Source organism: Eschrichtius robustus, chromosome 11, assembly GCF_028021215.1.
Source record: "Eschrichtius robustus isolate mEscRob2 chromosome 11, mEscRob2.pri, whole genome shotgun sequence".
NCBI lineage: Eukaryota > Metazoa > Chordata > Mammalia > Artiodactyla > Eschrichtiidae > Eschrichtius > Eschrichtius robustus.
In genome coordinates, this window is record NC_090834.1 from 99,918,338 (window position 1) to 99,932,289 (window position 13,952).

The following is a 13,952-nucleotide window of genomic DNA, read 5'->3' on the forward strand; positions in this document are numbered from 1 at the left end:
TGCAAAAACTGCAGGTCTTCAGCTACTAAATACTCCAAATTATATTGTTTTATTTAAGGACTAAGAATCAGCTGGACACAATTCAGTCCTACCATATACGCGTACTGGAATTGTATTACTGTATGGAGGTGGGGGCAAGAAATCTCTTTTTTTCCATTGTCTTTCCTGCTTGCATCCACCCAGGTGCATCAGCTTATGACCTCCATGACTCAGAGCAGGGTGTCCATAGCCTAAATGCAAAAAGAAGCCTAAGACATTAACGCTGAGCTTCCAAAGACATGAGCCCTACTACATGAGTGAGTTTTCAAAGATAATTTTGACTAATCAGAAAGTGCAACCACTATAGAACTTATTGCTGTCACTTGATAAGGTGCATTACCAAAGCTCTGCAATTACATTTTGTTCCATTGGGAGTGGAAGTTATTTATTTTGGAATTTTTATCTGGAGGGAACTTATTTAATCTTAGTAATGCTTGGAAATCCCTAGAACTTTTACTTTTTAAACACTTTTTACATTATTATAGAAGAGATGAAAATGACATTCATAACGCTATGGTCGGAGCACTGTATTCCTCTATGACCCTTTATTATTCAACTTAAGTTTTTTTGTTTTTATTTATTTTTAAAAAATATTTATTTATGGGACTTCCCTGGTGACGCAATGGTTAAGAATTCGCCTGCCAATGCAGGGGACATGGGTTTGATCCCTGGTCTGGGAAGATCCCACATGCCGCGGAGCAACTAAGCCCATGCGTCACAACTAGTGAGCCTGTGCTCTAGAGCCCATGAGCCACAACTACTGAGCCTGCATGCTGCAACTACTGAAGCCCGCGTGCCTAGAGCCCGTGCTCCACAACAAGAGAAGCCACTGCAATGAGAAGCCCGTGCACTGCAACGAAGGGTAGCTCCCGCTCACCACAACAAGAGGTAGACCACGTGCAGCAACGAAGACCCAACACAGCCAAAAATAAATTTTAAAAATTAAAAAAAAAATTATTTATTTGGCTGCGCTGGGTATTAGCTGCAGCACATAGAATCTTCATTGCCTCCTGCAGGATCTTCGTTGCAGCACCCCGGATCTTTAGTTGTGGCATGCAGGCTCTTAGTTGCACCATGCACGATCTAGTTCCCTGGCCAGGGATCAAACCCAGGCCCCCTGCATTGGGAGCGAGGAGTCTTAACCACTGGACCACCAGGGAAGTCCCTGGTTTTATTTTTTAATGGAAGAAAAGTATAGAAACTCACTGAGTAAGAAATGCGGGCTATTCAGCTAATATTTGAACTACTATATTGCTTAAAATTTTTTTGGCTTGTATGTTGACTTTAGAGTCTTAAAATATGTATACTTTACTAAAAGCTTATTCTTGGAAAAAGCTTACCTAAACTTTATGTGTGGATAATTTAGAAGTAATTTCCAACTTGGGGTGTTGAGTTGAGTAAAATGAATTAACATAGGGCCTCATTTTTTCATGCATGGATTTAATAGAAGAGAGGGTGCACGGGGTTACTGGTCCTTGCCTCCTCTTTGTCAAATTGTGGAGAGCAGTAAAAACTGCAAGTAGTCCCTGACAGCATAAAGGCAGTGTATGCAAAGGGAGAATGCAGAGGAGGCTAACTAGTCTTCTATGACCAAGGGGAAGAAGAAACTTTTCTTGGGAATTCCTCAAAGTCCAGTGGTTAAGACTCCATGCTTCCACCGCACAGGGTCACGGGTTTGATCCCTGGTCAGGGAACTATGATCCCGCTTGCCGAGTGGTGCACAGCCCAAAAAAAAAAAAAAAAAAGACAACAACTTGAAGTTTGGGTTTTAAATCTTAAAACGATTTAAAATCCTTAAAGGGATGTAAAATTAGTTTTGAATCTTTAAAAAGATTTTAAATCCCTTAAGAGGATGTAAAATTAATTTTAAATAATTGTTTTTAACTGTAGAGTAAATGTGAGCCAGTTTGTTAGAGAAAGCCTCTAGGGCTTCCCTGGTGGTGCAGTGGTTGAAAATCCGCCTGCCAATGCAGGGAACACGGGTTCGAGCCCTGGTCTGGGAAGATCCCACATGCCGTGGAGCAACTAGGCCCGTGAGCCACAACTACTGAGCCTGTGCGTCTGGAGCCTGTGCTCCGCAACAAGAGAGGCTGCGATAGTGAGAGGCCCACACACCGCGATGAAGAGTGGCCCCCGCTTGCCGCAACTAGAGAAAGCCCTCGCACAGAAACGAAGATCCAACACAGCCAAAAATAAATAAATAAATAAATAAATTTAAAATTACCTTTCTAAAAAAAAAAAAAAGAAAGCCTCTAAATACCAGTATAGGTGGCACAAGAAATTTGGTTTTGCCCTGGTGGTGTCCCCCATATGCCCTTGGTTACAAGAGAAGGGAGAAGATTGTGAATCACCACTACATAGAAAAACAACTCAATTAACATGCACAGTCTGTCAATAGTATCTTAGTAAAAATAAAGGTAAATAAAGAATGTATAGAAGTGATAACCCAGTATTCTTATTTTGGAAAATACTGTTTTCACTCTTGACTTTTGATTCATACAAATATGAAAGAAATAGAGTTAAAAATCATATTGTTCTTTCCAGGTCTTCCAGGGTGGTTTGTCCCCACCCTCACATTCGTCCTGTATTGCCCAGAGCTATTATGTCATTAGTAGAGATTATGTAGAGACATACTTGTGGAGGTTTAAATGCCCTGTTTTAAATATAAGCTTAAGGGTGTTTTTATGCTTTAATCTGTTTCTGTTGGAATTTTCAAGAAATCAGATATTGGCCTTATGTATTCTGTAGACTGGTTTTTAAATTGTTCCGTAGTTAATCAAACACAGCTTTTGTCTTTTATCTTTATTCCCACTTCCCATTTTCTTTTGGTTTATTTTACTTTCTGGTTTCTTAAATTGAATACTTATTTGAGTTTTTTTTTTTAATTATAAAGGCTATAAATTTTCCTCTGAATTCTTCTTTTGCTGTGTCTCATTTGTTGTCAAATATTCTTCATTTTGTTAATTTCTAGATCATTTGTAACTGGTTTTTATTTCAATGTTTATTATAAAAAGCTTCCTAGTGTATACACGGTTAACTTTTTATCATATGTTTCTAGTTTATTGGATTATGGGCAATAACATCTTGGAAAAAAATTTTTTAAATGGTCAAGAACATGATCAGTTTATGGTGTCCCTTGAACCTAAGAGAATAATGTGAAAGGTGGAGTTAGATAACTAAGAGCTTTATTGAGGATCTCATATGTGGCAAGTACTCTTTACAGGAACTATCTCATTTCATCCTCACCACAACCCTATGAGAAAGGAATCTGAAGTACAAAAAGATTGAGTGACTCGCACTATATGCCACCATATATATATATATGAATGGCTTTTTTTTTATATGGATTACTTTATGACTTAGTTACTTTAAATATTTTTTTTAAAATTTTATTAATTTATTTATTTTTGGCTGTGTTGGATCTTCGTTTCTGTGCGAGGGCTTTCTCTAGTTGTGGCAAGTGGGGGCCACTCTTCATCGCGGTGCGCGGGCCTCTCACTATTGCGGCCTCTCTTGTTGCGGAGCACAGGCTCCAGACGCGCAGGCTCAGTAGTTGTGGCTCACGGGCCTAGTTGCTCCGCGGCATGTGGGATCTTCCCAGACCAGGGCTCGAACCCGTGTCCCCTGCATTGGCAGGCAGATTCTCAACCACTGCGCCACCAGGGAAGCCCTGAATGGCTTGTTTTTATTATTCAGATCCTCAAAAATTTTTATATCTATTTGATATATCAAAGAGGTATATTGAATCTTAAGGTATAGTTTTGGTTTTATCAAGCTCTCCTAGTATCTCTAGGAATTTTTGCTTTATGTATTTTATTGCTATATTGCTTACAGGTAAAGGTTTATGGCTATCATTTTCAGAGGTTATTTTATCGTTACTGAATGTCCCTTTTAATCTCATTTCATCACTTCTGGTCTGGAATTGTCATAAATATTGACACTTCTGCTTTCTTTTTCTTTTAATGTATTTATTTTATTTATTTTATTTTTGGCTGCGTTGGGTCTTCGTTGCGCGCGGGCTTTCTCTAGTTGCTGCGAGCGGGGGCTACTCTTCGTTGCGGTGCGCGGGCTTCTCATTGCGGTGGCTTCTCTTGTTGCGGAGCACAGGCGCTAGGCACGCAGGCTTCAGCAGTTGTGGCACGTGGGCTTCAGTATTTGTGGCTCGTGGGCTCTAGAGCGCAGGCTCAGCTGCTCCGCGGCATGCGGGATCTTCCCAGACCAGGGCTCGAACCCGTGTCCCCTGCATTGGCAGATGGATTCTTAACCACTGCTCCACTAGGGAAGGCCCTGCTTTATTTTTCTTTTCTTTCTTTTTTCTTCCTTCCCCCCCACCCCAAGTGAGTGTATCTGTGCTTGCTTCTTTATTTTCAGACTTTCTTTGTAACTCTTTTGGTAGAAGACTATTTCAGTTGTTTAAACTTTTCCATTCTGTTTCTCATTTGTCTACAAAGAACTTTCTAAATGGAAAAAAAGATCTTTATGATTTACTAATTCTGATGCCTAGAAAGTGAGGAAATTACAGTTTTGTTCCCTTTACCCTTGAACTTGTACCTAACTGGGTTTTTTTTGAGGGGGGTTGTTTTATGGCTGCACCACCCAACTTTCGGGATCTCAGTTCCTGATCAGGGATTGAACTCGTGCCCCCTCCAGTGGAATCGCAGAGTCCTAACCACTGGACCGCCGGGAACTCCCTTAACTGTTTTTTCTTGTTAACTGCTCCTGATTTGCCACACTGAGCTTTTAAGCCTGAATCCAGAACATTTTAAAACTGTTAAAAATTGGAAAGCATAATTATTTTTTCAGTAATTGATGTTAATTAACTTTTCCCAGTTTTAGGGGCTGGAGATATTATCTGGGGTCATTTTTGTATAATCTCTTGCCAAATTATTCAGTTGTTTCTTTGAAATTATTTGCTCTTTCCTTCCTTTATTGACTGCCTCACCTTAGTCCAGTGCTATTACCAACTCTCATCTGGATTACTGAAATGGCTTCCTAGCTGGTCTTCCTGCCTCTGGTCCCTTTATTTCATCTCCCCTTCTCTATATTCAGATTAATGTCCCTAAAGTTTTACCTATAGAAGAATCTGCATTGACTCCCTACTATAATCTACTGTTAGTCTCTTTTGGTCACTTTATGTCTCCCTACTAATCTGGCTGGATCATACTTACCTACTTTTTATACATTTTTGTTCTCTGTCCAAATTCTCAATTTTGTGCTTCATTTAATTGAACATATTAAGCATAGTAATTTTAAGGTCTGTGTCTGATAACTGTTAATGTGTTTCTAATATCTTTTGGATTTTGATCATTTGTGTTTGTCTCCTTGAGTGCCTGGTTTACTTTAACATGTGCCAGAAATTGTATTTGAAAAGTTAGAGAGATAATTTATGCTTTAGGACAACATTATTTTCTTCCAGGGAGAAATTAACGTGTGTTTCTGGCAGAGGCTGAGGGAAGAACTTATTCTCTACACTGTTGAAGCTGAGTGATGTGTAAAATTTTTCATAATAAAAACTTTTTAAAATTAGCTTGAAGTCATACAAATTACAACTACATTTGTTTTCTGAGAGAACTATCCATTGTTTTTGTAAATTAAAAAAAAACCTTAAAGGATACAGCAATAGCCTATTTATCTGGGTTATATATTATGGATTAAAAGGGAAAGGAGTAACAAGGAAATACTTGGAGAAAAAAGAAAAAAAGAAAGACCCATTCATAATGTCTGTCATCTCTGTACTCATTATATACCCTAATCTTAAAATTAAGCGATTACCAAATGTAAAATGTCATGGCTGCCTTGGAAAACAGTTTGGCAGTTCCTCAAAAAAATTAAATGTTGAATCACCATATGATCCAGCAATTTCATTTGTAGGCATATACCCAAGAGAATCATATGTTAACACAAAAACTTGCCCATGAGTGTTCTCAGGAATATTATTCACAGTAGCCAAAAAGTGGAGACAACTTAGATGTCCATCACTTGATGAGTCAGTTAACAAAATGTAGTCTACCAATTCAGTGGAATATTATTCAGCCATAAAAAGGAATGAAGTACTGACACATGCTAAAATACAGAGTGAACTTGAAAACATGCTAAGTGAAGGAAGCAAGTCACAAAAAGGTGACATAGGATTTCCTTTATGTGAAACTTCCAGAATAAGCAAGTCCATAGCAACAAAGCATACTAGTAGTTGCCAAGGACAGGGAGAAGGGGAAGGGGAGTGATGGTTAACAGATGTGGGATTTCTTTTCAATGTGATAAAAATGTGATGGTTGCACATCCTTGTGAATATACTAAAAAGCACTGAATTGTACACTTTAAAATGGTAAAAAATTTTTTTCAATTTTTATTTATTTATTTATTTATTTTTGGCTGCGTTGGGTCTTCGTTGCTGCACGCAGGCTTTCTCTAGTTGCGGCGAGCAGGGGCTACTCTTCGTTGCAGTGCGCGGGCTTCTCATTGCGGTGGCTTCTTGTTGCAGAGCACAGGCTATAGGCATGTGGGCTTCAGTAGTTGTGGCATGCGGGCTCAGTAGTTGTGGCTCGCAGGCTCTAGAGCTCAGGCTCAGTAGTTGTGGCGCACAGGCTTAGTTGCTCTGCGGCATGTGGGATCTTCCCGGACCAGGGCCCGAACCCATGTCCCCTGCACTGGCAGGCGGATTCTTAACCACTGCACCACCAGGGAAGCCCTAAAATGGTAAATTTTATGGTATGTGAATTATAACTCAGTTTGTTAAGAAAAACTAAAGTGATTCTTTAAAAAATTTTAACCTACTGCCTTAACATTCTAAGTCAATGTGTTTAACAAGTTCATAAATAAGCGTATTTCTTCTTAGCTTGCCCAATCTCCTATCTCAGATGTGTAGTCTCTCACATTGTCTTGTTCTTTTGAGTTCTTGGTGTTTTATTTCCCTGTACAATCTGCAAATTTTTAAATTCTGAGTTCATCTAGCTAAAAGTTGGAAGGAAGGGTTATGAATGGCCTGGCAGTAGGCTGTTGATGATCCAAGTCTGTGAAAGCTTCTCTCAAGGCTCCTTCGGGCTTCCTTCTGCCTGTTTCTAAGAGTTTCAGTGGTTTTGGACAAGTTTTTAGGTTAATTTCTTGGCTTTTTGTTTCCTTACCATCCATGTAGGTAGTGTAGTTTTGGATCTTATATCTGTGTACCTTACTGATGTATGCTTTTGAAGTTTTGAGAGTAACTTCCCCACCTCCCAATCTTGCCATGATAGATGGCAAAGCTCTTCATTGCTTGTCTAGGATTCTTCTGGCCTCTGATCAAGGAGCACTTGGCTCTGGGGTTTTCTGCAGGGGAGGTTTCTACCTGCCCATAAGCTTGAGGTGTGATTCCCCCACACCCCACTCTTGTTCTCATGTGTTCATTATAAGAATCTGACCTTGCTCCCCATAAACCTCAGCTCCCTGGCATCAATTTTCCCTTATATCTATGGCTTTAACTTACCTTTTTTTCTGGAACCTGGGATTTTTCAATCTTTCTGGTTTAGCTGTGTATCAAAACCTTTTTATTGTCATATCTTATTTGCATTTTTGTGTACCTGTAGTGGGCAGGGGTGGGGTGTTACTAATCACATTAGTTCAGTCCACATTGTTGTTGGATGTCCTCCGAGATTTGAAACTCGTGTCTGACATGGCGCAGTGCATTGAACTCCTTGTCTCCTTCACTCTCAAGGCAAGGATATCCTGTGATGGGATCTTGGAAGTATAGCTAGAGCAGTCATTCAGATGTTTCAAAAATTGTATTTGAAATAGGTCTACAAGGAGATAGAAAACTTTTATGCTGGGTGAAAGTTAGTTAAGATCTTTACCCTGCTATAGACCATTTGATGAGAATGGATTTTGTTTGTTAGATTATTTTTGAAAAATGTAAGATATACAGAAAAATTATAAGAATATTACAGTGAACTTTCATATACTCTTCACCTACATTCATACATTGTTCTCTCTTGGCCACATTGCTTTACTTCTCTCTGTATGTATCACATACTGTATAATAGAACAACGCACGATTTCTTACTTTTTTCTTTTTTTTTTTTTCCCCTGGACTCTTGAGAAAAGTTACTTGTATCTCTTAAGACAAGAACATTGAACAAAGTGTTATTGTATCAAATTCAGGAAATTTAATATTGATGCAATACTGGTTATGTAGTATACAGTCAGTATTCAAATGTTGCCAAATTGTTTCAATGCCCTCCTTTATAGCAACTTAAAAAAAAAAAAAGTCCTGGGTTAAGCATTGCATTTAGTTGTCATACTCCTATTGCCTTTACTCTAAAACAGTTCTTCAGACTTTTTCTCTCATAAGATTGACTTTTTTGAAGAGTACAAGCCCATTATTATGTAAAATGCCCTGTCTTTCAATATAAGCTCATCTGATTGCTTCCTCATGGTTCGATTTGGGTTATACATTTTTGTTTTTTTTTTGGCTGCGTTGGGTCTTCGTTGCTGCGCGCGGGCTTTCTCTAGTTGCGGCGAGCGGGGGCTACTCTTCGTTGCAGTGTGCGGGCTTCTCATTGCGGTGGCTTCTCTTGTTGCGGAGCACGGGCTCTAGGTGCGTGGACTTCAGTAGTTGCGGCACGTGGGCTCAGTAGTTGTGGCTCGCAGGTTCTAGAGCGCAGGCTTAGTAGTTGCGGCGCACGGGCTTTGTTGCTCCGTGCCATGTGGGATCTTCCCGGACCAAGGTTCAAACCCATGTCCCCTGCACTGGCAGGTGGATTCTTAACCACTGCGCCACCAGGGAAGCCCCTATACAGTTTTAATAGAAAAGCTACATAAGTGATATGTCCTTCTCCCTACATCACATCAAGAGGATGTAATGTCAGTTTTTCAGTTGTTGGTATGTTTCTTTGATTACTTTAAGATTGTGTTCATCTGACTTCTCTTTGTAATTAATAAGTCAATAAGCAGGAAGACTGCGTGAAAATTTGTTGACAAAAGGTATATTTACAGTGGTTTTATCATCTACTGGTGATGTGCTTGAATCAGTTATTCCTGTGATGATTGCAAAATTGTGATTTTTTTTTTTTTTTTGGCTGCGCCACACGGCTTGTGGGATCTTAGTTCCCTGACCAGGGATTGAACCCAGGCCACGGCAGTGAAAGCTCCGAGTCCTAACCACTGGACTGCCAGGGAACTCCCAAAATGGTGATTTTCCTAAATCTTTATTTATTATACATTTACTAAGTGGCAATTTACTGTGAATAAGTATTCTTTCCCCCCCACTTATTGTACAACTGCCTTTGAAACCAGTGTTGGAGAAAATGTGAAAATTCTAATGTGAAAATTCTTGCTGTAGAATAATGACTACGGCAAGAAAAGATTATCTCTGCTCTTCCACTGTTAGTTGAAGAAGCAAATGTAAAATTGTCAGTTTTAATTTCAGTGTTCCCCAAACTTTTACATATTGCATGACAAACATGAGTTTAAAAACACTTTATGTGTATAAAGTGTTATTTAAACACTTATCAGTCTTGAAAATAATGCTGTGCTGAGCATTTGTCAGCAAGTTTGTTTTTTTAATTGCAGGCAAAATGTCCTGTTATCTCTGTAATAGTTTTGAGGTTACTGTTTTGTAGAGTATGTGTGAATAGAAGTAGGCATTAAACAAATATGAAAGCAATATTGTTAATATGCCAGGAGCTGTTACTCAAAACAACTGAATTTGCTTAATAACATTCATCCTTAAGATAAATCAAGGAAGCTTTAACATCCTTAAGATAAATCAAGGAAGCTTTAACTCTTTAGATTAGTTCCGTGTATAAATTTGCTTTTCAAAAAAACTAAGGTTGTCCAAGAGAACTAGAAGACAAGCTACAGACTGGGAGAAAATATTTGCAAAAGATATATCTTTTTAAAAAAATTATTTATTTATTTATTTGGTCTTAGTTGCGGCACGCACGATCTTCGTTGCAGCGTGCGGGATCTTTAGCTGTGGCATGTGAGATCTAGTTCCCTGACCAGGGATCGAACCCAGGCTCCCTGCATTGGGAGTGCCTAGTCTTAGCCACTGGACCACTAGGGAAGTCCCAAAAGGGCTATCTTTTAAGATAATGAGTTGCCATCTCACAGCTATTAGAATGGCCAAAATCCAAAAACACCGACAACACCAAATGCTGGAGAGATCATGGAGCATCGGGAATTCTCACTCATTGCAAACTTTCAGCCACTTTGGAAGACAGTTTGATGATTTCTTGTAAAATAAACATACTCTTACCGTATGATCCAACAGTTGCATTCCTGTAACTCACCCAAAGGAGTTGAAAACTTGTTTTCAGCAGGAGATTGGAGGCTCCTCTGGAGAAATTAAGTGTCTTTGGAGGGAAGAACCTCTATATACTGACACTTGAGGTTTCTCTCCATTGAAAAAAGGGTGAGGCTGCGCCCAGCTTGTTCCTGATGACCCTCTTGGAGCCCTACCAGTTTACCAGACTCACTCATGTACCCTGAGTTTCTGTCTTTTTGGTGCCTCATGCTCAAATGTGAATGGGACAGCCAAGGATCACCAGTTACTTGATGAAAGCCTCCATTGTGGCTGCCAGTATTTTTCAAGCTTAGTGAGGAAGGGAGCTCAAGAGGTGGGAGAGGGAGTGTCTCATAAAGACTTTGATAACCAAAGTTCACCATGTTTTTGATTCACTGTTTCCAAAAAGTTAATGTCCTTTTTATTTTTCTTATTTATTTTAGTGTTTTTTTACTTTTTTAAATTGAGGTATAATTTACAATATTATATTAGTTTCAGGTATGATTCAAATTTTTTATAGATTATACTTCATTTATATTTATCCTAAAATATTGGCTACTGGGCTTCCCTGGCGGTCCAGTGGTTAAGACTCCATGCTCCCAATGCAGGGGGCATGGGTTCAATCCCTGGTTGGGGAATAAAGATCCCACATGCCGCATGGCACAGCCAAAAACATAAATTAAATAAATGTGAAATATTGGCTACATATCCTTGTAGGTGATTGATTGGTTGATTGATTGTTAGTCAACAACCTTTAGTAGCTTATTTATTTTATACATAGTAGTTTATATCTCTTAATCCCCTACCTCTATCTTGCCCCTCCCCGCTTCCCTCTGCCCACTGGTAACCACTAATTTTTTCTCTCTATCTATGAGTCTGTTTCTGTTTTGTTATATTCATTCATTTTTTTTTTTTTAGATTCCACATATAAGTGATAATATACAGTATTTGACTTTCTCTGATTTATTTCACTAAGTGTAATACCCTCCAAGTCCATCATGTTGTTGCAAATGGCAAATTTTCATTCTCTTTTATGCCTGAGTAGTATTCCATTGTGTGTGTGTGTGTGTGTGTGTACACACACACACACACACCATGCTAGTGGTAGAGGGAGGATTCCAAAATGGTGATTGCACCAGTGTCCATGTGGTAGAACAAGCTCCCAAAAATGACTGCCACAAGTATCTATGTCCCCGGGGTGAACTCCAGTTGCCTTCTGCCTCTCCAGGAGACTCTTCAAGATCAGCAGGTAGTTACTCTCCAAGATCAGCAGGTAGTTCTGACTCAGGCTCCTTTGAAATTACTACTTCTGCCTTAAAGGTCCCGGCACATGTGAGAGTTTGTGTGCCCTTTAAGAGACTCCATTCTATTTCCCACAGCCCTCTGATGCTCCCAGATGTAAGCCCCACAGACCTTCAAAGCCAAACATTCTGGGGGCTTGTCTTCCTGGCATAGGACCCCCAGGCTGGGTAGTCCAATGTGGGACTCAGACCCCTTGCTCCTTGAGGAGAATCTCTGCAATGGTAATTATTCTTATGTTTGTGGGTTCCTCAACTGGGGGCATGGGTCGTGACTGTACTGGGACTCCCTACTGTTACCCATCTTGTTGTGGTTCCTTCTATTTATCTTTAGTTGTAGAAGATCTTTTCTGGTAGGTTAGGGTTAGGGTCAGGGTCTTTTTCCTCAGTAGTTGTTCTGTACATAATTGTAAGTTTTGTGAGAGGAGGTGAGATCAGGGTCTTCCTACTCCACCATTTAGGGACCTCCCAATGTCCAGCCTTCTAACGTTAGGAAGGAAGGGCAGTTCTGGTCTGAGTGGGGTCATGGTGTGGGTGTAGGGCTTAGAGTGGGGTCTAACTGCTTCTTCTGTGGACTTTCAAATAATCTTCCCGTTTTCAGCCCCATCTACCACCCTACTTTAGTAGCTACCTGGTGACTAATTCCTTAGACTTTCTTAGGTTCTTTGGTTCAGAAGAGCTTTCTTTGTTTAGGGTTTCTCCCGCTGCTGGCTTGGATATCAGCTGTGCTCTGCTTAGTCAGTTATCTATTTCTTCTACTTTCTACCTTCCCGAACTTTGATTTTGTTGTCTCTCGTCTGTGTGTATGCTTTTTAAGTCCCCCACCCTTTTTTTAGGAGTGAGCAGAAATAAACATTGAACCTTTATCCTTAACCAGTCTGTTCACTTTTTTCCCCCAATATTTTGTTGACATCTTTCATTGTTATTTCTTCTTCTGGGTTTATTTATAGCTTTTATATTTCTGTGCTTTTAATTGAGGATTGGGAAAGTAGTTGAGATAAATGGTTTTTGTCTGCCTAAGAAGAACTCATATTTTTAAAATTCAAAATTAGCATTTCAGTATGAAAGTAAGTAAAAGATCTAAAAAACTGTCTATCCAGATAACTATACTTTTCCCTTACCTGATTGTATCATTTGCACTTGAGCAGTGTTGTAGAATCTTCTGTCTAGTATTTGGGTGTTGGTGATTATCTACATCCATTACATAATAATGGGAAACTTTATTTATTTAGTAATGGCATATTTTTTTCTTTTTGGGTGTGTGTTAAAATACAAGCAACAGAATTTACCATCTTAACCATTTTTCAGTGTGCAGTTCAGCAGCATTAAATACATTCACATTGTTGTGCAGCCTTCACTACCGTCCGTCCTCATAACTTTTCATCTTGTAAAACTGAAACTCTACCTATTAAACAGCAACTCCCCATTCTCTCTTCCCCCCAGCTCCTGGCAACCACCATTATACTTTCTGTCTCTACGATTTTGACTACTCTAAGTACCTCATATAAGTGGATTTGTCTTTTTGTTACTAGTTCTTTTCACTTTAGCATAATGTCCTCAAAGTTCATCTATGTTGTAGCATGTGTCAGAATTTCCTTCCTTTTTAAGGCGGAATAATATTTCATTGCATGTATATACCACATTTTGCTTATCCATTCTATTTTCAGATAATTGTTTAAAAACGTTTTAGTATGGCAGAAGCCTGCACATGTTCTAAACACTGTGGGAACCTGACAGAATTATTTGTTGTTATGAACTTCTGTTAATGAAAATGATGTGTAGAGAATGTTGCTAAATTGAAATTGCTAATCAAGGTCCAGTAAATAGTTTTTGTTATTTGTTAAATGTCTTAAGCCTTGAAGAAAGGCCTTAATTAAGTGAGGTATTTCTCAGACAAGAAAAGCTACAAGTGGCAAGTCTGGGGAAATAGATGCTGATGAAACTTGAAGGGACAGCAATATTAAGAGCATTATGATTCATAAATATATTTTTGGCCTAATTAAGCCATTTTAGAGGTGACCCCTGGTAAATTTAATCAAGTATATGTGGGTGGGAACCACATAGAACTTTTTGTAAATGTCCAAAATCATACATAGTAATTGGTTTATGTCCCTAAGGCAAAAAAATTTAATAAAGGAGGTAATAAGTAGCACTGATGAGCTTGCTTATTCAACATATTAACAGGAAAGGGACATGAAATTTGAATGCTTGTGAAACCTTGCACCTCAGATTGGCACTTGAACCCACGTGCGGGGACTCGAACCCAGCCAAAACCCATGGTCTTCCAACTGAGATCACACACATGGTTTCAGGACTTAATGAAGCTCAGGTTCTTGATGTCTCATAGCAGAAAGAATTCA

At 39.2% G+C, this 13,952-nt stretch overlaps 1 protein-coding gene across 6 annotated transcripts in view; it reads left to right on the forward strand.

Moving 5' to 3' along the window:
• ATG13 (autophagy related 13) overlaps nt 1-13,952 on the forward strand; it is a 48,825-nt gene that overhangs the window by 1,691 nt on the left and 33,182 nt on the right. The window lies entirely within an intron of this gene.